The sequence below is a fragment of the Mustela putorius genome, unplaced genomic scaffold (genome assembly GCF_011764305.1).
Source record: "Mustela putorius furo isolate JIRA1106 unplaced genomic scaffold, ASM1176430v1.1 tig00001680_pilon_pilon_pilon, whole genome shotgun sequence".
NCBI classification, from domain to species: Eukaryota; Metazoa; Chordata; class Mammalia; order Carnivora; family Mustelidae; genus Mustela; species Mustela putorius.
In genome coordinates this window covers 1,412,160-1,436,706 of record NW_025421840.1, presented here as the reverse complement: position 1 = coordinate 1,436,706, position 24,547 = coordinate 1,412,160, and the positions used below count along the sequence as shown (strand labels likewise).

Sequence of the window (24,547 nt, the reverse complement as noted above, 5' to 3'; positions counted from 1 at the left end):
ACCGGCTCCGGCTACCGTGGGGGAGACGCTGGTGGGGGAGGGCCGGAACGCACCGCCATCGGCGTCCGGGGCGGGGGAGCCGGGAAACCGTCGCCGCCATCTCCCCACAAGCCCGAGGCGCGGGAGGGGCCCGGAAACCTCCCGCCCGGCGCGGCCCCGGCCCCGGGGTCGCCCCCCGCACCGGCCGAGGCTCCGCGAGCGGGGCGTGTTTCTACCTGAAAGCCCGCGGCCCCTGCCCCTGAGCGCCCGCGCCAGCCGCGGCCGGGCGCGCCGGGTCCTCCTCCGGGTTTTAGAGCCTTCCCTCGCCCTCGGGAGCCTGCGAAGACCCGGCTTCCCGCCACTTCGGACCTAGCGAGGAGGGGGTCACCTTTTTAGGTTGGGGGCACCAGCCTCTGGAGAAACTGCCCCAAAACACCCTGAAAGAGAGGGTCTTGCCCCTCCCCCCGTCCCTGTCCGGGGCGCGCACACCCCGCACACCGGGAGCCAACGTGGAACACGACCCCGAGCGCGCCGCGTGGAAAAGCCGCCCGCAGCATCCCCGACGGGGCCGAGGAGCGAGGCAGGGACCGGCCAGCGGCCCCGAAAACCAGGCACAGACTTCCAAGAAAAACGTGTAGTGGGTTCTCGAGCCCCTTTGCACCTGCAGGCCGTAGCAGTCCGTACCGGGAAGCCGGAGCTTACCGGTCGGTGTGTGTCTCCCTTTAAAACCGTTTCCAAAGGGAAACCCAGCCAGGCTTACCTGGGTAAACTCTTCAACTCTTTTTTGGCAGATAACGAAGAATCACTTTAGCATTAATCTTCGTAGAGACAAATCAAGAAGACAAGGATTGACATGCGTGGATGGTAGGAGAGGGCTAAAATGTTTTCCCCTGTAACCTCTGGTGGTTAATGACATTCACTTGAAATTAACTGTCACTTGGGTACTTGAAATACTCTAAATACTCATTTCGGCAGCACAGACGGCCACTGGGCTTCCTAGAGTGACAGAGGGTGGGGAAAGCAGGAACTTGCCCCGCACTCAGTGAGGGGTTCCCGCTTTTAATACCGTGGCTCCCAGCACACCAGGAGGCTGGCCAATTCCGGGAACAAGCGAGGAAGGATTGCCAATGATCCTATCTGGGCAACAGATGTGGCCAATGTAACTTCCTGTTTTGCTTCAAACCAAAACAGGACCGAGATTCTAGTAGGCTCTTGGGGTAGAAATCCTAGGCCCAGAGCAGAAAGCTGTCCCCAGAGTCCACAGTTTACCCTGAGTAACCTGGGTTTCCCTTAGAAGAAACATCCCACTGGCAGTATGCGGTTCCTTCGATTGAAATGTGGTGGTTTATAACACCTAAGTGCCTTTAGAAGTATTGCATTTCGCCGAAGTGTGTAATCTCAGCCTGTGCAAGGGGTTAACAATTCTTGGTTTATATCCCAAACTTATAAATAACCTTGTTGAAAGAACACTTACATATACTTAACAACTTTTTGTGGGCACAGGGTAAGACTGAAGGTAAAAATGGAAGGCTTCTCCCCGTGGATGATGTTTTCCACTATATATGGCTTCATTTATATCTTCATTTCTTCGCCATTGCTGGAACCTGAGCTTTCCTCCGACAACGGTCTGTCTCCTCTTCCCTAACCGGTGTTCTTCAGCGTTACCATTCAATACGGTCTCCTTGTCTGCGACCTCCCGCGGCTAATATACCAGCTGAGCGGCCTTACTGTTTGTTTATCCATTCTTTGTTTTTCTTTGATAGAAAGAAGTATTTCATGCGTCTATGCTACCCACTCCCTGCCTCAGTCCTGGTTGTTAACTGCCTTCTGTCCTTTACTCTCCACCCATCTGCCTCATCCTTCTCAGCAGCTGGACGATCCCATTGGCTTTCCCGCCACTTCGCAACCAGCCTGCACCTTTCCCACTTCTACTCTGGGCAGGTAACCTAGCCTTAGACCTAACGGAGCAAGGGCATCTCGTCTCTTTCAGCTCCAGAAAAATCCTTCCTCCATCTTTCTCCGCCACCTCAGCAAAACTGATGTCCCTCTCTCAGAGGACACAGAGTTTGGAGGGACGATTACCTGGATAGAGGTTAGAATCAAAATCCAAAATAGTCTCAGACTAGAATATTAGGGCAAAGCCAGTGAAATAAAATAGAACTTAACGAGTCTAAAGCAATATGATGAAGTTCAAAAAGCCCCAGTTTTAGATTTAGGCAGACTCTCATTTATATTCCGACTCAAACGATCTTCTCCTCCAGTTAAGTCAACTGTTAAATGCGGATAAAAATACCTACCTCTTAAGGTTGTTGGGAAGGATAATTCCTTTATGAACCCAGCATAATTCCTAAAACCCTAGGTATAAGTTAGCCTCTCTTTCCTTGTCTTCCATAAAGTGTGTCCCATTTTCCAAGTCCCAGGGGCCTGAAAACTGAAAATTCTGACATGTTTACCTTATACCCCAGAGCCGGTCAGCATCCTAGAGAAATCCTCTGTGTTATTGGGCTCGGCCTATGAGGGCAGACATTTTCATAATCATACCCATCTTCCAGCGAAGAATCCTAGGACTCAGACAGTAGACACTTTGCTCCAAATCACTGAGCGTGGTCAGTTGGCATAACCTGATCCAGTGACTCCCAGGTCCACACTAAGGATAGATTCCCACACCTATATTGTCCCTTTCACCTTCTAAATGGTTTTTCTGGTTCTGATCTCTTGACTATCCTTCTAGCCTACATGGTGACTGACTACAGAGGGTTCTTTCCTAGCTGATGCCCACCCCCACCATTGTTCATAGGGTTTGGTCCAAGTTCTGACGGGGCATTTATTTAAGGTTTACCATAATCTTGTCCTAACTTACTTTTCCAAGTTTATTTCTAGCCTCCTCCCAAAAGGAAGCCCCAGCTTCACCCAGTCTTGTTGGGCCTCCCATTGGCTCACAAATACCAGTCTTAAATCACTGTTTATGAGAGCTCACTTCCTCCCTTAGCAGAAATAGTTCCCTCTTCCTTTCATACATTTGCAAACCCTGCTTTCTTTTTGAGATCCAGCTCACATCCCCTTTCAGGAAGCCTACGCTGCACCTTCTATCTCGGCTTTTCTGATCTCTTCCTAATTGTCAACTTATCACATATGCCTTTAAACTGGATAGTCTGTGCCTTGGGTCATGCCGTAATTCCTAAAGTTCACCAGGCCCCTCAGCATTCTGCCTGAAGAACACTGATCAAATGAAGGAGTACTGTTGTACTGTTGTTTACTGATCAAATGAAGGAGTACTGTGTCACTTGACTGGCGCTAGGAGCTATTATTTCTAAGACACGAGTAAGAAACAGAGCCATCCGGTGAAAAACAAATTCATTTAATGGGATAGTTCCCAAACCTGTCTTTGCTTCAGAATCACCCGAGGACTTGAATACTGATTTCAGGGCTCATTCCAGATCTACTGGGTCAAAATTGGGTGGGCAGGAACAGAGAGGGAACTTGAAACTGCCAGAGTTTATATCTTAGCTTTACTAATTACTGGGTAACATTAAGCAAGTTACTTAACCTCTCTGTGCTTCAGTTTCTTCGTCCAGGAAAAGAGGGTGATAATTATACTTTATATGAGGTTGTTGGGAATTAAATGCTTAATAAACATAATCTATGATGATGATGATGATGATGATGATGATGATGATGAAGGAATTATCCAGGGTTAGTCTGGTGACCTGAGTTTTGGGAAACACTGATTTAATAATGAATCACTCCTTCCTCTGCTAAAGTTTCGAATGTTATGACCTTAAAACTTGGTATCAGCGGTATGACATATTACCATAAGTCTTACTTGTCTTGACAAGGTGTTTTTTTTTTTTTAATTTATTTATTCATTTAACAGAGAGGGAGAGTATAAGCAGGGAGAGCAGCAGGCAGAGTCGGGGAGCCAGGAGCCCGATGTGGGACTTGACCCCAAGACCCTGGAATCACCCCCTGAGCCAAAGGCAGCCGCTTAACGAACTGAGCCACCCAGGCATCCCAACAAGGTGTTTTTTAAGGAAGAGGAGCCAAATGAACAGTTTTCAGTTAAATTTGTTTATTGAATCCATGTCACGCACTGTACATTATGTGTGATTTTTGGAAAAACTAATTCCTCTTAGAAAACAGCAACACTGCTGTAACTACACAACTAATTTAACCAGCTTAGTATTCAAAGGAAGCAGGAAAGAGATGAAATAATATCATAATTCCTTCCACTTAGGACAATGAGTCAAATTCTTTTTAAAGAGGCAGACTTTTAAATTCTTTGCTTTCATTCTTTAGAAAAAATTTTAAAACTCGTTTTGGTCCACCAGATGCCAAATCAACAATATTTTAATGATACTAAAGGTAAGTGTAGATAAATTGGGAAGCAGAGATTTGCTTCCTGAAGTGGCAAACCTAGTAAGTCTGATTGAGAACCCTGGATGTGTAGCCCCATCTTTTCAACATGGCCTACATCAACAAATACACAAAAACCTTGTTTTGATTACCTGTAATTCACCAAGGATTTGTAGTATCCTCTCTTTAAAGACTTAAATAGTTCTGGGAGAGTAACAGGGTTTGAGAGTCATTCAGAGGTCAGGACTAACTAGTTCAATCAGATTGCTTTCTTTCTAACACAGGTCCATAGCACCTCAAGAATGAAAAGTTTGGGGCAAATCAGTTTCAGGAGGAACACAAGCTCCTCATGGCAGGCTGGGGGCCTTGGGTCCAGAACTTTTGGGAAGAGTTTCTGTAAGTAAAGAATAGAATGAGGAAAGAAAATGGAAGTGTTTAAACATCCTCTCTGTCCAATTTCAGATTTTACATATTAAGAAGTCCTAGGCCTCTGGTTTTGGAGACCCGTAATATAGGAAATATTATTGTAAGATAGTCATGAGTTAGGAAAGTCTTCAAGGTCGGACTTGGGAGACCTGACCACCATTGTAACATTCTGTTAGGTTGGATCATATTAAATGACAACTCCTTTTCAAATGATCCAACCTAATCTCTACGAGAATTATTCGGAGTTCCAAAAAAACGGTCCCCGATCACTTCTTCCAGGAAACTTTCTGTGATCAGCCCCATTCCCACATGTGTATGTGGGTCCCCAGAGGTGCCCCTCTTTTGTGACTCCTTTTATACCACACACTGACTGTTATGAAAGGGTTTGTTAATATTGCATTATAATATTTCCTTTTCTCCATCTCCTACTCCCTCACAGGCTGTGAGCTCCTTGAATTCAGACACTGGGTCTTTTATTACCTTATCTCTAATACTTATCCTAGTGCCTGGCTTACAACATACCCAGAGAATGGTTGGAACCCAACTCACAGTTAGGGTGGTTTAATGTCTGAAACCCAATCGTGTGACCTCCCTGCTCAAAGAAACAATTCTCTGTGTCCTACCCTAAGAATGACAAACACTTCATTCCTAATATTTAAACACGCTCTACACTTTGGCTTCCACAGATTGATGGATATTTATACATATCTTCTACATATCACGCCAAATCCAAACAGGGCTGCCATAAATGCTCAGAAGGCTCCATGCATTTCTCCATGTAACTACACCTTCCCATTCAACTGCATTTCCCAAATACAGTCCACCCCCCTGGGCCTACCTTAAACACAATCCCTGCAGATAACTTTTCCGGCTCCTCTGCCCGATGGTGAATTCCACCCCTCCCTCACACTGGGTAAGCTTCTTGAGGCCATTCTTAACCAAATTTGTGTCCCTGTAGGACTATATCAGTCAAGATTCTTCCAAGAAACAGAACCAACAGCATGTATATATAGAGAAATCTACATTCCGATGGGAGAAATGGGAGAGAGAGATCATAAGGAATTGCCTCATGTGATTATAGAGGCTGACAAGTCCCAAATCTGCAGGGTGGGCCAGCACGCTGGAGACATGAGAAGAACAGACGCTGCAGTCCAGGTCTGAAGGCCTCTGCTGGCTGAACTGCCTCTTGTGCTGGGAAGGTTAGTCTTGGTGCTAGACAGGTCTTCAACTGATTGGATGAGGCCCACCCACACTCCAGCGAGCACTCTGCTTTACTCAAAGTCCATTAATTGAAGTGTTAATTTTATCCAAAAAACACGCTCACAGAAGCTTCTAGAGTAATGTTTAATTAAATATCAGGGCACCATGGCCCAGCCAAGTTGACAAATGAAAGTAATGTTTCTAAGCCCTGAACATGGTATCCTGGACACAGCAAAGGGCACTTCATTTCTTTAGAAAGTAGCTTATCCTCATTGCCTCTAGTTTCTTACCTCCTGGGCCCTTCTCAGGCCACTTTGACCCAACTGTCTAGTTCAACAGTTTCTCCTCTGCATATGGTACTCCTCCAGCCTGCTGTCCCATCTTGAAACTAGTCATTCTTTGGCTCCCAACCCCCAACCCTATCCAATAACTCTTTGTCCAGCTCCCTTCCACCCACCACTTAAATGTGAGTTCCTGAAGGTTTTATTCTTGGGGATCTTTTCTTGCTACATTCTCTTTTTTGAGAGATTTTGTCATTCCCATGGCTTCGGTTGTCACCTACAACAAATTATCACCTCCAGCTCGATCCGGGATACATCTAGGTTTATGATACCTGATGTTTATAGTTTGGGGGAAGGGCATTCTCTCCATCCCAGGAAAGGGAGTTGGGGTGGAAGAAGGTTAACAGTCTCAGTGTTAATCAATGGCAGCTACAACCCCCTGCTTCTGAAACGTTCGCCAACACATAGGGCTACAGGAGTGTAGAGTCGGCCGCCCCCTCCACCCCCACCGGGAGCTTAGAAGGGCTCAAGCATGGGAGGAGCCCTGAAGCTAAAACTTCACGACCTTCCAGAGTGTCCATCTCCATCTCCGTGTCCAGCCCCAACTTTGCCAGGTCCGTTATTCCAGCTGTTTGCAGATGCCTCTGCTGGAATGTCCCTCCTCTGTGAAATCCTCTGGCTCCAAACAAAGCCCACTCTTCTTTCTCCTCCCCCTGACCCATCCTGTAGTTCCTTTGTGGTTTTTTTGTTTTTTTTTTTGTTGCCTCCGGGATTGGCAGCACCACCCACCCAGCCTTTCAAGGGTGATGACTCAGGCTTTTTTTTTTTTTTTTTTTTTAACTTCTACCCTCCTTTTCACCACCACCTCTACTTGCTCATAAATTGTATCAACTTGAGCCCTGGGCCAGCTTTCATCTAGAGGGCAGCAGTGGCTTCCCTGCTGGTCTCCCTGCCTCCTGTCTCTTTTCTAATTCATCCTCACATAGCCATGGAATTATCTTTTTTTTTTTTTTAAGATTTAGTTTTGGAAAGGGAGAGTGGGGGAGGGGGAGAGGGAGAGAGAGTTCCAAGCAGACTCCACACCAAGTGCTGAACCCGACACGTGGCTCGATCTCTTGACCCCAAGATCAAGACCTGAACTGAAAACCAAGAGTCGGTGCTGAACCGACTGCGCCAGCCAGTGCCCCTGGAATTATCTTTCTGAAATAGGCTAATGACCCCCTCAAGAAGCAAGACAGCATGGCATCTGGAGCTAGACGCCCTAGGTTTAAATCTTGGCTCCACCACTTATTCGCTGTTTGATCTTGTAGAAATAATTTCATGAGTCTGCACCTTCCCACCTGTAAAATGGGCACAGTTCACACCTCATGGGGATGGTTTCAAGAAATAAGTTACGGCACCCCATGGCGTTGGATATCTGACATCTAGTAAACATCTGCTGTACTCTGGTCATTACTGTGTAGCGCTCCTGTGAAAAGCATTCAGTGATTTCACATTCCGTAAGAAGACACTCAATAATAACCTTCACAGCCTAACCTCCGTCTTCCTTCCCTGCTTCCACTCCCCTCACGGGTCTCCTCCTGGATCTTGCCGTACAACCACACTCGAGGACTCGGCAGATCTCCCCAGGAAGCTTAGGGACTGCTGTCAGTGTTCTTTGTCGGGAATGTCCTTCTTTCCTTTTTTTCCTGAAGAAGTCTCAATCACTCCCCAGGTCCCTGATTTCCTGCCACCTTCTTTATGAAGCTTCCTCAGCCTCTTCTCTACCCTGTCTGCATCCTGATGCTTTTGCATAAACATTGGCCAAAAGTCCTCTGAAAAAGTCTCTCTTACCCTGAACTTTCTTTTTTGATTGCCAACAATGGGGTTTAAGCTTCTGAGCCACAATTCTTGTATTCTCCTATGTAATGTCAGGTGTATAAAGTATATGTTGGATTATTCCAAGTTTTTGTTGGCATACATTGGAGAGAACATTCTAGTCATGAATGATGAAGTGCGTTTTCCAGGTCATACTACATTTGTGCCAGGAAAAACTATAGCCCATCAACACCATTTGTTTATGATCTATTTGAAAGAACAGCTGTAGTATTTAGATAACATGTACAGAGAATTTAAGAAATTCTAGCGACCTGAGAGCTTGGTTTTCTTGATCTGTAAGGTTGGTTGCTTTTTGACTCAATATTCACTCCAGGGACAAAGAAAAGATGCTAAAGAGACTGAGGGTTAGAGTCCTTAAAAAAACAGATAACCAATGATATGATATGATATATGATACGATATGATATGATACTGCTATTTTCTGGGGGAAATTACTCCCTACCCATTAATTTTTTTTCTGGGGAATGGCAAGTGAGCAGAACTTTTTTGAATGTGCATGATCTCTCTGACCATTTTTTTAATTTAGACTTGGAATCTGGTTAGAGAATTCCTGGCTAGTTCTGCTGGCAGAGTGAGTCCAGAAGCCAAATTCTCCTTGTGAAGGAAATGCTACAGTTTAGTTTTGCTGATAATGTCCCAGAAACTTAAGTCAGTCTCATCAGCCACTGTCCCATCTCAGCAGTGACAAGGCCATTGACAGGCTTTTGGCTCTTCTGTGGATGCCATCCGCATTCAAGTGCGCCTCTGTGAGCTTCAGTGGTTAGTCAAGGGGAAATTCCATGACGGAACAAGAATTGCAAACATCCCCCTGGAATAACTTGGTAGCAGAGCAAGGAACACAGGAAGATGGGAAACCAGCAACTCAATACCCAAAACAGATACTCAAACTTTCCTCCCATTCGGCAAGTCCGTCCATCTCTCCCATTCTTTTATCAATAATATTTCTTTTATTTGTCCTTCCTTCTGAAGCCTTAACCTTTTAGTCAAAACTTTAGAACTTGGTGAATATCCAGCGATCTGTCCTCCTAGCTGTTAAAAGATCGCTGACTTGTGTGCCTTTAAATTAGGAAATGCTACTCACAACTGTGCGAATGGACTTATCATTCCCCCCAACTACCAGCAAGTTCTCCTGGAAGAACCTGGCAGTGGGATAAAATAGACTTGGAACCACAGACCCTTAAGTTTTCCTGATAGAATTAGATCAGTAGATGTGAAGAGTGGATGTAAAACTCTGATGGCCAAAATAAACTGAGGTTTTTTGTTTTTTTTTTTTTTTTAATCCCAGGGTATCCACAGTTTTGAAAAATAGAGTAGAGCATTGCATGCAATGTGTTTCTTGAGTAAGCACTTCCTGAACCACTTGCTAACTGACCTACTTTCTCCCCCTGCAGCCGAAATGCTCTGCTGTAGTTGAGACCTGGGAGGTAGGGGTGGCTCTTACCTGGGGCGGGATCAGAGTGGGGTCAATTCCACCAAATGAGCAAGGCCATGGGAAGGAGCAAGGAGGAGAAGCCCACCGCAAAGAGACAGACTCGGGAGTCCCGGCCTGGGCTAAGACAGGGGGCCCAAGAGAGAAAGCTCCCAGGAGGGGCCCCATAGCTCCTTCCTCCTGTTTCCCCTCTGGCACCGCCCCCAGGAGCAGATGGGCATCTCCCATCACGCCCCTGGCCAAATAGCCCTCTTCCTCCGGATGCCCAGAGTTCCCACCTGCCAAGGTTCTCGGCACCTCTTCCCCTATTTAACATTTCATAGCCTTACCCTGACTGGGAGCCGGGCTCTATCCACATTGCACTCAGTTGCACAATTCGGGCCCCACCCACCTTTCCAGGCCCGGGTCCCACTCGGCTCCGCCCATTCACCGTGAGCCGCGCGGGGCTCCGCACTGTGCGAACCCTCTTGTACTTCCCTTCCTTCTGGCCTTTGCTTGTTCTGCCTTGGAGGCTCTTCATAGTTCTGGGTCCATCTGTTGCAATCTTACTTGCCTCTCAAATCCCAGTTTACTGGTCACCTCCTCAGACGTCTCGGATCCCCTTGGCTGAAACTGATCTTCTCCTTCCTGTTCTCGCCCTTCGCTTGCGCCTCGTAGACGTGGATTCTGGTAGTTCGCGTTCTGGCCGCACTCGACCCAGTTAATCTGGTCTTCCTCTTTCATCCTCTTAATCTGCTCTTCCAAGTTTTGAATTTTGTTGATGCCCACTTTGCTGTGCTTTTTGGTGTCAGGTCTAAACCCATGCACCTAGCCCTTGATCCCAGACAGTTTCTTAACGTCTCCTGGTTTTACGTTTCACGTTCAACTGTGGGATCCATTTAGAGTTAATTTCTGTATGAGGTGTGAGGTTTAGGTTTATTTTTTGGTCTATGCATAGCCAGTGCTTCAGGACCATTTGAACTGGGGCGCCTGGGTGGCTCAGTCGGTTATTTAAGCCTCTACCTTTGGCTCAGGTCATGATTCCAGGGTCCTGGGGATCGAGTCCCACGTTGGGCTCCCTGCTCAGTGGGGAGCCTGCTTCTCCCTCTCCCACTGCTGCCTCCCTTTCTTGTGCTTCCGCATGTGCTCTCTCTCTTTCTCTGTGCCAAATGAGTAAATAGAATCTTAAAAAAAATGAGTTGAACTATTTGTGTGCTTGTATTTCTGGGTCCTCTATTGTGTTCTATTGAGCTATATGTCCAGATTCTAGGTGCCTTCAGGGCCCAGTATAGGTCTTCTTTTTTTTGCTGGCTTTGATCTCTCATCCTGCAAAGAGTGGCGGCCCAGAGTAGATGTGCAATACGTTTTTGTGGAAAGAGTGAGTCAATAATAAGTGCTTTATAAGTGTGAGTTAAAGTACTTCTGAATTAATTCTTAAAATTTTGAGAATCAAAAGAGGTCAGACTTCTGTGTTCCTTCAGAACCTGGCAATAACCTGCTGATAACCTTTCAGAAGGCCTCTTGACACAGAAATTTGAGTCCTTGTGCTGCACACTCGAGAGGCCTCTTACCCTTGCCAGCATCTAGACTCCCTCTGCAGATTCTCCCTCTCCCACCCCACTGCATGCTAACGGCACAGAGCTGCCTATGACCTGGAGTGCCACACACTCAGCAGCAGCCTCCTCTGCCAGCCCCCCTCCCCACAACATACACACACACACACACATACACCCCTTGCACCCTGAAGTCTTTCTGCCCTTCCCTGCACGCTCTCGGACTCTCACCCCATGCCCACACCACCAGCTGCTGATTACCTGCTCCCTGCTCTCCCAGATACAGTCTGGAAGATAGCCAGTCGCCTGCCCAGCAACCAGACCAGTTCCAGGCTGGCCAAACTGGTAAACCCCCCTGCCATCCAGCGGTCAGAATCACACCTTCTCCAGTAGGATCCGAATGCTTTCCAAGTTTGTCCTGCCTTGGGTCCTCTCCCTTCTGCTGGGGCAGCAGAGAGAGTTTCCTTCTGTCTTATAGCCTCCCTTTCATTGTAATGAAGAATTCTTTATATTCAGCCTCCCTGGTTAACCGTGTGGTTTCTGTCTCCTGAGTGGACCCAGACTGCACGCTCGCTTGGCCACTACCCTCGGCCATCAGGGCCCCTTCTCTATCTAGGCAGCAATGCTCCAAAGCTCAACTCTGGGAGCTGTCACTTTACATATTGGTATGAATTCAGTCAGCCTGTTATGGTGGGAAGCTCCAGGACTTTGATATAAAAGCCCAAAGTTTAAGTCTGGCTGCTACTTTGTACTCATTGAGCGATACTCAACGTGACGAGGCCATCTTGGTCAAGTCACCTTATCCTCTGCACCTTCCCAGAAGAGACTGGGATGATCCCACTTCACAGTTTTGCTGTACTGATGAGCTACAGATGACAGGGTTCGTTCCTTGTGATGTTCCAGGCAGCTAGTCATCATTTTCATTTAACCATAAGACAAAATAAAAATCTTTAAAAAAAAAAAAAAAAGGTGGGGGGCGTCTGGGTTGCTCAGTGGTTAAGCCTCTGCCTTCAGCTCAGGTCATGATCTCAGGGTCCTGGGATCAAGTCCCGTGTCGGGCTCCCTGCTCAGCAGAGAACCTGCTTCCTCCTCTCTCTCTCTCTCTCTCTGCCTACTTGTGATCTCTGTCAGATAAATAAATAAAATCTTCTAAAAAAAAAAAAAAAAAAAGGCAGCACCTGGGTGGCTCAGTGGGTTAAGGCCTCTGCCTTCGGCTCAGGTCATGATCTCAGAGTCCTCGGATCGAGCCCCGAATCGGGCTCTTGCTCAGCAGGGAGCCTGCTTCCCTCTCTCTCTTTGCCTGCTTCTCTGCTTACTTGTGATCTGTCTGTCAAATAAATAAAAATATTAAAAAAAAAACAAAAACAAAAACATAAGACAAACCATGGAGCGAAAGACTCTGACGTCTGCTGAGCAAATTTCAAACCCAGGAACCGTGAAGGATTTCTTCTTATATCATAACACAGAAGCAGTCACTCTGTCTAAAATGCTGCCTCCTCACCAAGGACCTTGGCAGATATACCCCGAATAATAAGGAAAATGATGACTCTTGGATTTATTTTAAAGACAAGGAAAAGGAAGTAAATACAATGGAAATATTAGAGAAGAAATGCTGCCATGTTCACATTGTTTAATTAGGATTTCTTGCTGTTTGGAAGGTGAAATAGTTAAGGATGCTTGCATGTGACACAACAGGAATGAATGAAATGTGTTTTTGGCCTAAACATCTGAATATGGGATAATTACTGTAAGAAAAGCATGATGTCAAATCAGATCTCAACAAGTCATTTTTAGAAACTGATGATTGAAGTAAGTATCAAAAAGGAATGAAAGAAACCCTGGAATGTTTCAGAATGTTACAGAAAAGATTTCTCAAGAATTTCTGAGTCTCTGAGGCAACCTTACTCTGGGTTGAAAGTTCTTAATGCTTATATTTTACAAATGCACTTAACGGGCAGGGAGTTCAATATGCTGGTAAATAATGTTCAAAGAAAACTCCAAATTGCAATGACAATAAGATACTCAGTATGCTTAGAATACTTTTTATGCATTATTATGTAAAGTATATTAAGATTATTTCTAATATGATTATCTGAAAATACCACTTTGTTGGGGCACCTGGGTGGCTCAGTGGGTTGGGCCTCTGCCTTCGGCTCGGGTCATGATCTCAGGGTCCTGAAATCGAGCCCCATTCGGGCTCTCTGCTCAGCGGGGAGCCTGCTTCCCACTTTCTCTCTGCCTGCCTCTCTGCCTACTTGTGATCTCTCTCTCTCTCTCTGTCAAATAAATAAATAAAATCTTTAAAAAAAAAAAGAAAAAATATGAAAATACCACTTTGTTGACAGATGAATTTTGTGCATGTCGATTTTTCATCCTGACTGGTAGTCTCAAAAAAAAAAAAAAAAAAAGAATGCAAAGAATTGTTTGTCTAATACGAAAGTCAGCAACGATATGAGTTCTACCCAAATCAGCTGTCATCCTTTAATGCCCAACATCTGTACAGGGGAGCTTTGTATTGTATTTTATCTGCTTGTGCGTCACGACTCTCCACCCAAAGAGATATCAACCTCCGAACTGTAGCAGTCCTCGGAGTTGATGTTCCTTATGGTGACTTTAACATATTTCCATACAGTGTTTTATATTCCTCCCTTTAAGAGGTGGAGCCAAATTCCTCTCCTTTTGAGTGTGTGCTGAACTGAGTGACTCGCTTCTAATAAACTGAATGAAATGGAAGCAAGAATGTGAGTCTCAGGAGATTAGGTCATAAAAGGTACTGTGGCTTCTTCGTCACTCCCTTGGATTGACTGCTATGGGGGAAGTTGGCTGCCATTTTGTGAGGAGATCTCCAGGTGGTGGGAAGCCGAGGCCTCCTGTCAGTAGCCACGAGAGGGCGCCGTCTTAAAAAGGATCCAGTCAAGGGGCGCCTGGGTGGCTCAGTTGGTTAAGCGGCTGCCTTCGGCTCAGGTCATGATCCCAGGGTTCTGGGATTGAGCCCCATGTCGGGCTCCCTGCTTGGCAGAGAGCCTGTTTCTTCTTCTCCCTCTGCCTGTCTCTCTGTCTTCTCGTGTTCTGCCTGCCAAATACATAAATAAAATCTTAAAAAAAAAAAAAGGATTAAAGAAAAAAAGGGATCCCAGTCAAAAACCATGATCTCTGCCCTCTTGGGGAGAGGGTCAACTGAGGAACCATGTAAGTATATTTGTAAACTTGACCTGTGATGTTGGCAAGGGAGAATATATGGAGCTATGAGGGATTGTCACTGGGCAAGGTCAGGAGATGGGAAGAGATATATGGGAGTTAGCTGAGGGATGGAGGGAGGAAGGCTGTTTGCAGAGAAAACAATGTTTGGGGGTTCCATGTGGGAGTGTGGTATTTTCGAGGCACTCAGAGAAGACCAGTGTGGCTGGAGCAGTGAGGGCAAGAGATAAAGCCAGAGAAGTGGAGAGATGCCAGACCACAGAAGGCCTTGGAAGCAGGCCCGATGGTGAGCCAGTCCGTACCAATATGGCCATGCTGTCATTAAGACAGTAACATAGTTCTGCACAGTTGATGAACAGCTACTACACAGAGCTACCCTAGAGTTCCCCTACCTCCTCCACCAGCCCATGGTCCAGCCCATCTTTTGGACTTCCCCACAGTCCAATAATTGAAAGAGTAATACCTGGCATAATGGGGCAGGGAGTGCAGATTTTTTAAATGTTGTTCCAAGATACTGACATCTGTTCTGATGATCAATACTAGTGTAGTATTGCTTATTCAATGTTTTGACTATTTTTTAAAAGATTTATTTTTATTTATTTGAGAGGTGTGGAAGGGCGGAGGGAGAGGGAGAGAGAGTCCCAAGCAGACTTCCAGCTGAGCGCAGAGCCTGGTGCAGGGCTTGAACTCACCACCCGTGATCATGACCTGAGCCAAAATCAAGAGTCAGAGGCCCAACTGACTGAGCCACCAAGTCACCCCTGTTTTGACTATTTTTAATATGCTCCCTGCTTAAAAGCCATGTAAGGAGTTTAGTGGTTAAGCTGAGAATGACAAGATACCTTTGAAGAGGAGAGCGCAATCACGTCTTTTTTTGCTTACCGTCATATCCACAGTGCCAACCCAGTGACTGACACGTACTAAATGGTCAATAAATATTTGTTGAAGAAATGAATGAAATCCCAAATTCAATGCCTTTCCTTTTCAAGGCCATCCTTTCTGAATCTCCCATTTTGGTGAATTGTTAGTTGCAATAGCAAGAAGCTTAGAACTCATCCTAGATTTTCCTTCTTTATTCTGCCATGAAGAAAGACACCAGATCCCGTTGTTTTCATTTCCTCAAGCTTTTACTGCCCCCGATAGTTAGGTTGTATGATTTCCTGTTAGGACTAGAGCAGACTTCTCCACACTCATCTTGTTGTCTTCATTTTTTCCATCTGCTTCCTTCCTTCTTCATACTGTCCAAGTTCAAACTCCTTCACGATCTGGTTCCTGCTCATCTGAAAGGCCGGTTGTCTCTGACCATTCATTGGACGTTTCCTGGACTCTAACTTTCCTTGGTGAAAATGAGCAACCCTGGATACAGGACCAGGTTTCATCTGTCTCTATTCTTAGAACACAGCATCATCTCTGGCACGGAGAGGGCAAACACATGGATGTTTGTGTGGTCCTGAATGGAAATGAACAAGACTTATTTTTGTCCTGGTGCTCTATCTGTCACAACAGCGCAGCACCACGAGGAATGTTCAAGTATCGCTATGAGTCATTAAGAAGTGGAGGAGATTATATTTATAAACTTAATGTAATATGTCTCTCAAAGTACTGAAATGAGAGTGGTTATGATCTTAAAGTTTTGATTCTTAAAGGCATAATCATTCAACAGTTATGACTTAAGTTGACTGGGGAGAGTCAACTGTGCAAAATCGCATTCTGTATGTCCTTTGGATATTGGAGGATTTTGAATGTGGTTTAATAATAATGTGTTTCCTTGGTGTGTATGTTTGTGTGTGTGTTTGGGGGGTGGTTTAGCACCATTGGTGAGTTTCATGTATTCTTTCTTAAATTCCACACTTAACAGCATTTTTCTGTTTCTTCAAGTTGTTGTCATATAGGAGACTTGCAAACTTCTAATGACTTATTTTTATTCGCTGCTCTGAGAGATTGTGTTTGGAATTAAAATTAAATTTAGGTATAATTTAAAGTGTGGCTAGAGCAGGCCATAGGCAAAAACGTATGTGATTCAACATGAAATGGGAAGAAATGATACTAGCAGGTACCATGACAGATGCAGCCTTCCAAAGGACCACACTTCCATCTGTTGAAGGCAGCTGGCCCCACAAAACTGAGAAATAAAAATCAAAAGTAGAGGGCTTCAGAGACATGATATAAATCTCCTTTAAACTAGGGAACTCCAACCAGAAATTGAACAGCATAGTTTTAAGAAGCAGTTTCAGTGAGGGGTGGGGTAGCATCTAGGGCACAGCTGTAGTTGGAAGGCTGAATAAGACACTGTAATTATAGCATCTGAAACCCTACAACTTTTCTAATATGTAGTGTGAACAATTAAGATGATTAAGTGATAATTGTCTCCATTTTCTTACCAGAAAAATGACTTGGCCTCCAATGATAAGTCAGATGGTGTCAACCGTGTTAGTACTGAGCCCCACATTCAAGTTGGAAATTCCCTCTGGCATTAATGTGCCCCCTTAGGGTCTGTCCTAAGAAATGGGTAATATCTCTTCCATTAATCAACATCATGCATTGGCCCCCTGAGACCATCTAATTTGAAGTCACCTTTGCAGGGCACCTGGGTGGCTCAGTGGGCTAAGCGGCTGCCTTCAGCGCAGGTCATGATCTCAGGGTCCTGGAATCAATCCCCGCATTAGGCTCCCTGCTCTGTGGGGAGTCTGTTTCTCCTTCTTCCTCTGCCTGCCTGCTGCTCTGCCTGCTTGTATTCTTTTTCTCTGTCAAATAAATAAATAAAATCTTAAAAAAAAAAAAGTCACCTTTGTAAAGTTCTGTGAATTCGTCAAGTTCAACCAGCCTCCACACTGTGGACAGTGGGCTTACTGGACTGGCTGAGATAGACAGTTGTCACTGTGAATTTTACCTACAGAGCATCTCATATTTGGGACCTGATTAATTTGAACAGGGCCTCACTCACCTTTTACCATGATACCAATTTTGTAAAAACCAAGTCAGTGTTTTTGATAAAATTTCAAGGTGAAAAAATGATTTGCAGACACCCTGCAGGGCTTAGAAGCACTTCTACACTTAGATACCACTTTCTCTCCTGGTTACCAAAGCACCATCATCTTTTCATAAAATAAGTTCTTTTCTTTCTTTTTTTTTTTTAATTTTAAAGATTCTATTTATTTATTAGACAGAGAGAGAGAGAGAGAGACAATGAGAGAGGGAACACAAGCAGGGGGAGTGGGAGAGGGAGAAGCTTGCTTTCTTCTGAGCAGGGAGCCTGATGTGGGGCTCGATTCCAGGACCCTGGGATCACAACTGGAGCCGAAGGCAGCCGATTAATGACTGAGCCACCCGGTGCCCCAAAACGAGTTCTTTTAGTAGCTAGTAATTTGTCACTTTATGTTGGTTTTCACATTGATACACTTTTATTAAGCACAGTCTATGGGCTTAATGTTACACTCAGCATTGTTAGGGAGAAAAAAACACGAAGGAGGCAATAATGTGTTTGGCAGGAAAAAGCTGTCTCCCACGAATATTTTTGTAACAAAATGAAAGAGTATATAGTCGCAGCAAACACGGACGGAGTCATGATGAGCGATGGCAGCAGTTCAGGAGGGAGACATCCCTGTGCTGGGGGTTAGTGAGGACAGGCTCCGTGGAGGGTACTCACCATGCAGATGGAAAGGCAGCTTCACTTCTTTCAAAAAATTGCAATCCAGACTTCCAGAAAGCAAAGTGGAAAGATGGAAACAGAGGCGTCTTGACGCCGTTTTACATCAGAATCTAGCCTTGTCTGCAGGTGCGGTAGGTTAGATCTCTCACTTAGAAGACTTCATCATCCTCCCCTGTTTGGGACCTGGGTCAGTTTGAATGGGCTTTCTAGCACGTAAAACTAAGGAACAAATTTCCACAATAAAAATACTTTTAAAAAATCCCATGGGAGGGGGACACCTGGGTGGCTCAGTGGGTTAAGCCTCTGCCTTTGGCTCACGTCATGATCTCAAGGTCCTGGGATCGAGCCCCAATCGGGCTCCCTGCTCAGCAGGGAGTCTGCTTCCCCCTCTCTGCCTGCCTACGTGTGATCTCTGTCAAATAAATAAAATCTTTAAAAAAAATCACATTAAGGTTGTTACCATAAGAGAATAACAAAGCCATGTGTGCTGGACTGGCTGTAGGCTCATTCTGAAGAGATTTTTGTGGCAAGGCACATGATTCAAATTCCTGTGTAGCAAAATCACTGAACATATAGACCAAACTAAACAACCCTCCTATGGCTGAATCTTTGAAAGTTAATCGTGGATCTCAAAGCCCACTCTATTGGCGACCATACTTTGTGGTATCCTAACGCTTTCCACATGCTATGAAAGGTGGAGGTCCGTATTTTCTGGGAGACATTCTCTGTGGTGTGAAAACCCATTATATAAACCTACTCAAGTTCCGTTTCACATTTCCTCAAAAAGCGTTAAGACCTGAGACTAAAAGAATGCGCCCAGTTTGTGGAAAGATTCCCTGGACTGGAAATCAAGGGATTTGTTTTCCAATTCAGAGTTTCCCACGATTTTGGACAAAACACATTTACTTCTCTGGGCCTCAGTTTCCTTTTCCAGACTGAGGAGCTGAGGCTAACCGATTTCTGTAGGATCTCCCATCCGCCCAATTATTACTCTATCACTGAGTAGCTGTTTTCTGAGTCTCAAATATTTTCTCACAAAAGAAAACAAAATACTTGGATAAACTGCCCCAGTCCAGGAAGGCTCGGATTTTCACTTTTTAATCCAAGAGAAAGTGGAAAGAGGTGAAAATAGGAATAAATGAGAAGAGCCTTCACCGTGACAGAAGATGAAGACCGTGCCATGCGGGAAGGAAGGTTTTGTAGAGTCCACGCTTCAGCTCTGGCTCTACCATCCGCAGCCTGTGAGCCCAGGTGCTAATTAAATTAATAAAAAGGCATTTTGTGAAAACATGTGCCCCACACCTGCTGTGTCACCAGGCGTAGGCTTCTTGCTTGTTGTGATGGAACAGTTTTGCTGCTTAACAATGAAGGCAAAGATAAAATAACAGCGAGAGGGAAAAGTCGAATCGTAGCCAATATGTCCCTGATTTCCCCAACAAATGCTTATTAATTTGTGATGACACATTAGGAAAGCACTCATTTTGAATTTGACATTCTCAATGATTTAGGGCGTGACAACTTTTGTTTAATAGTCATTATAATTACTAGAAATAACATCCTGTCCTCACCCAATTAAGGACGACGATGATACACTGAGAAATTACAGCTTATAAAAATAAAGCTTTCGATACAAACAAGGAACACATCCATCTCTAGGCGATGATGCTGTTCCTGAATGGTCTGGGGGTCATTTATCTGAAATCATTTTAAGAAGTTCTAGTGACGTCTCATCTTTGGCTTGAACACAGATACATGTGTTTTTGTTTAAGGAAGATAAATTTAAAAAAAAATCCTTTTAGCTGTAGCTACATTTTATGGTAAAAATGGCCATAACTCAATGTATTGGGATTAGATTTAGTTGCGAGAGACCAAAAAATTCCAAAATAAGAATTTTTTCCCCTCTCATTTAGAAACCAGGGCAGAATGTCCGCGTCCAGAATCGGGCTCCACAGTGTGGGGACTAGGCTTTCCCCAGCTCACTGCTCTGCTGTGTGTGGCCTCTGTGCTCAGGCGAATCTCATGGTTCAAGATAAAGTTGTACCCAACTTCCTCTTATATCTTCCTGGCAACTCTTAGCCACATGACGTAATTGCCAGCAGGTGGGGAAACAAGGTCTCTATTCTAGGCAGCCATGAGCAGAGCTTAGAATTGCATGTTCTATTAATACAGAGCAAGGGTTGGCAAATTGCTTCTGCAAAGGGCCAGATTGTAAATATTTTAGGCTTTCAGAGCCCGTGACCTCTGTCTTAACAACTTATCTCTGCTGTTGCCCATGAAAGCAGCCACAGATGATACACAAACGAATGTTCGGGGCTGTGTTCTAACGACACGTTATTTACAAAAACAGGTGGTTGGATGAATTTGACCAGCACGCTGATCCTTCTTAAAGAAGACAGAATAAAACAGATACTGGGGATAACTAGTGCTTCTCCTCCGCCAGGTAATAGAGACATTAGCAATATTAACTTCGGCAAGTGCCTTCCCCACCCCTTCCCTTTTTTCCCCTGTTAGTATGGGTACTGCCAAGACGAACTGCCAATAATTAATGAAAATCTACAAAATGACTTCTTGGAGGACCAATGTGTTTAAGGCTCTCTTTGAAAGACTCGTCAGGGAATTTCAATTACAATTTTGTTTGTCACACTGACTGTTCTTTTACAGTCTTGTTTGCCTTGTTTCTCACCTTGGTGGGAGAATGGTTGTTTTCTCAACCCCCAGGGCCTGGGAGAGGCAAGATTCCACGAAGCAAGCAAGCAGGAGAGATCTCTGAAGAGAAGGCAGAGGAGACACGGAGGGAGCCCTCTGAGAAAGCGACTGTTGCTTTGCCCTTCTCCTTGGTGGACAGGGACAAGTCTGTGATTGATCACTTAATCACATGTCCCTTTAAGATACCAAGTCTTGGGGCGCCTGGGTGGCTCAGTGGGTTAAAGCCTCTGCCTTCGGCTCAGGTCATGATCCCAGGGTCCTGGGATCGAGCCCCACATTGGGCTCTCTGCTCCACGGAAAGCCTGCTTCCTCCTCTCTCTGTCTGCCTCCCTGCCTACTTGTGATCTCTCTCTCTGTCAAATAAATAAATAAAATCTTTAAAAAAAAAAAAAAAAAGATAGCAAGTCTTCCCTGCGGACAGAGACAAGAGGCCGGATTACCCTGGAGAGATCTCAGTCACGTAAAGGAAATCCTGTAGGAACTTGATCAAAAATCATTGTGGATGATTGATTTCATTTATCAATATTTTTAAACTTTTTATTTCATAAGTTTTCTTTCTTCCCCCTGGATTCAAGGAGAGCACATGGTTTAACTCGTCAGATATAAATCTATAAACCCAGGATTGAGAGTCTGCTGTAACACATCCCTCCCAGTCTCTTCCAGATGTGTTTTTTTTTTTTTTGTAAGATTTTGGTTTTTTAAATAATCTCTACACCCAACATGGAACTCAAACTTACAACCTAGAGATCAAGTCTCGTGCTCTACTGACTGAGCCAGCCAGGCATTTCCCTTCCCCGTCCACCACTGATGTTTTTATATACCTGTCCCAACAATCAGACAGTATGCCAGGAAGACAAAGTCTCAGTAACCTCTGCTGCTTCTAGAACTCTCTAAAGTGAGTTAAGCTCTTCCGTGAATGGCCCTACTAGTTCCTTTTTCTTCATTTAAGATCTTGGTAGTAGAGAGATACTAAGTTTCAAGATCTTCCCTCTTCCTAGTACTGACTATTGTCAAGTCCACTTTTAGCACTTCCTAAACTCTCTGTTTTATATTCAGTATAAAAGATATTTAACTTTAATTCACCTACTCAACATTTTTACCGCATTAGAGGGATGGAAGCCTTCCTACGTTTATGAAGGGCAACTTAGAAAGTTAGACTGGAACAGGAGACCTAAAAGGAAGTTTAGAGATTATTTAGTCCAAATTCCTTAATTATAGAGGGGAAGTGAGGCCCAGAGAAGGAAGGCGATGTGCCCTGGATTGCACAGCTAATTAATAATCAAGTTCAGTAGAAACTCAGGTCTTTCGGTTCACAGAAACACTCCAAGATCCACCCTGACTCTGGGCAAGCTAGACTCTCCATGGGCATGTAGCCCTCACCACAGATGGGGAGGGCAAGGGACAGCTGCCTGCCCCCTGGCAGGCATTAAGATGTCTGGCTTCTCTATTTCTTCCTGTACCAGAGGTATATAAGGAGGGCCGAAGCTTCTGGAAAGACCCTCTGTTCTCTGGAATGAGGACACAATGTGGTGGCTGCATGGAGACCTGTCTGGGACAGGCGGGTGGTATACGATGTAAGAAGCACAAGGTGGTCCTCACTAGGGTGTCTGGGCCTGCTTCTGGAACATTCTTGGGTGTCTTCTTTATGTGGCCTCACAGAATTATCCCTGAAGCCAGAGTGGATTTAATTTACTTTGGTTTAATACAACTGTTTTTGGAGGAAAGGAAACAGATCAAATTTAGACCAAAAGTTTACTAACATTTCTGAAAAGCTTGGGGATTACAAAGCAAGAAAAATTTGGATTAATAGGTATGGTAGTGTAGCTTTGTCAGGGACATAAATACTTAGTACATTTAACATGTTTATTAATTTGGGTCATTTTCATAAATAGGCAAAACTTCCATAGATTCATAGGAACGTATGGATATGTAGTCATATTATATATACATAATACACTTATGTAATATATACATACATCATGCATATAGACATAATATAAACATATTCACATATATACCTATATATAATATATTTATAGTATATATATATATAGATATTCATTCTTACATACAGGACATATATACAAATATATATTATATATACAGAAGTAGTGCATGCATATATTATATAATATATATGTTATGCCTATATAATATGCATATATGTGTGTATACATATATATACAACCCTATATTCTTATACATCTATGGAAATTTTACCCATTTATGAAGATGCGCTCAGAAATTAATTAATAAACATGTTGGGACATACTAAGTATTTCTTTACATACATACACATTCACATATAAATACAAACATACACAAATACATGCATATATATTAATATATTACATATGCATATATGCAAAACTTTCTTTCTCAATATATGAATGTACTGTGAGCTCTTTCTCCCTCCACATACCTATATATGTATATATATTGTATACCTTTCGCTTTCTTATTTTTTCTTTTTTCCCAAGAAGAGGAAAGGAAGGGGAAAGAAAGAGAGAATAGAGAAGTGGATGGAGTGACCAAAAAATATTCAAACATTAATAGGAGGGGCGCCTGGGTGGCTCAGTGGTTAAGCCGCTGCCTTCGGCTCAGGTCATGATCTCAGGGTCCTGGAATGGAGTCCCGCATCCGGCTCTCTGCTCAGCAGGGAGCCTGCTTCCCTCTCTCTCTCTCTGCCTGCCTCTCTGTCTACTGTTATCTCTCTCTGTCAAATAAATAAATAAAATCTTAAAAAAAAACATTAATAGGAGAAGAATAAATGCTTGATCATAACTATTAATGACACATGTCCTTTTTGAATCTCATCTGTTTTAGCCTAGAGGAAAGATATTTCAAGAGAACATTCTCAAATGAAAGAAACTCTCCTTTTTCTATTTTTTAAAACCAACAAAGCTACCTTGTATTGCAAGTCATTATAGCAAAAGTGTTAGGAAGGAAGGACCATTTAAAGTTAAATATGTCATTAATTTCCTAATGACTCAGTTGAATCTCATAAATAATTTTAAGTAGAAGGGGTTGTCCAATGCGATTAAGGTCATTATTTCAGGTTAAAGTAGCCCATAGGTTTTTCTAATGTAAAAATCTTCCCATACAAAGAAGAATGAAGGTTTCTTCAAGGTTAAGGGTCTTTGGAGCCAATTCCATGAAGATATATTACTGTAGGGATGTTGGAGTGTGTGGAAGTCATCTGAGAAGATTATACAAGGCTTCTCAGGATGATTGGTGTCTGAATGAAAGCAGATTAAATTATTTTAAGAAGATTTGTTGTGTTTTCGATTTCCCAAATGAATTGTAATGTTCTCTGCTACCTAAGAACTTGACTTCTGTATTGAGAAAATGATAGCCTTGATGTCATTTAGTTCATTCAACAAATACTGATTGGGCACAACCTATGTGCAGATGGTCTTCTAGGTTCTTGCGATCCAGCAGGGAACCAGATGAAGTATCTGCTTCCAGAAACCTCACAATCTAATATGGAGGCACTAAAAAAATAAAAATAAAAATAAAGCAATATATGCAAAAGCTAGCAGAACTCATACTCCACCAAGAAGCAGGGAAGTATGTAATGACAAGCTCAGTGGCAAGGTTGACAGACAAGCAGAGGATGGAGAGTTCTCAGGCCCGGGAGGAGAAAGCCTTTCTTCCCAGGGCAAGTGATGTCGAGCTGAGACCTGAAGGCTGAGAAGGAATGGGCACAACCAATGTAGGTGAGGGGCTGAATGTAGGGAAGGACACAGCGCCCTGTCTAGATCGTGAAGGACCCTGTAAGCCATGTTCAGAAATTGGAAATTTATCTTTTTTTTTTTTTTAAGATTTTTTATTTATTTATTTGACAGAGAGGGATGACAAGCAGGCAGAGATGCAGGCAGAGAGAGAAAAGGAAACAGGCCCCCTGCTGAGCAGA

The 24,547-nt window shown here is 44.0% G+C and overlaps 1 protein-coding gene across 2 annotated transcripts in view; it reads right to left on the bottom strand.

Annotated features, from left to right (window-relative positions):
• CUL1 (cullin 1) overlaps nt 1-185 on the bottom strand; it is a 103,136-nt gene extending 102,951 nt beyond the window's left edge. Inside the window, exon 1 of one of the 2 annotated variants that reach the window (XM_045087943.1) lies at nt 3-185. The gene's annotated coding sequence lies outside the window, so the exon portion shown is untranslated. The remainder of the gene's footprint in view (nt 1-2) is intronic. The other variant, XM_045087944.1, reaches the window with a different exon arrangement.
• Between the last annotated feature and the right edge of the window lie 24,362 nt (nt 186-24,547).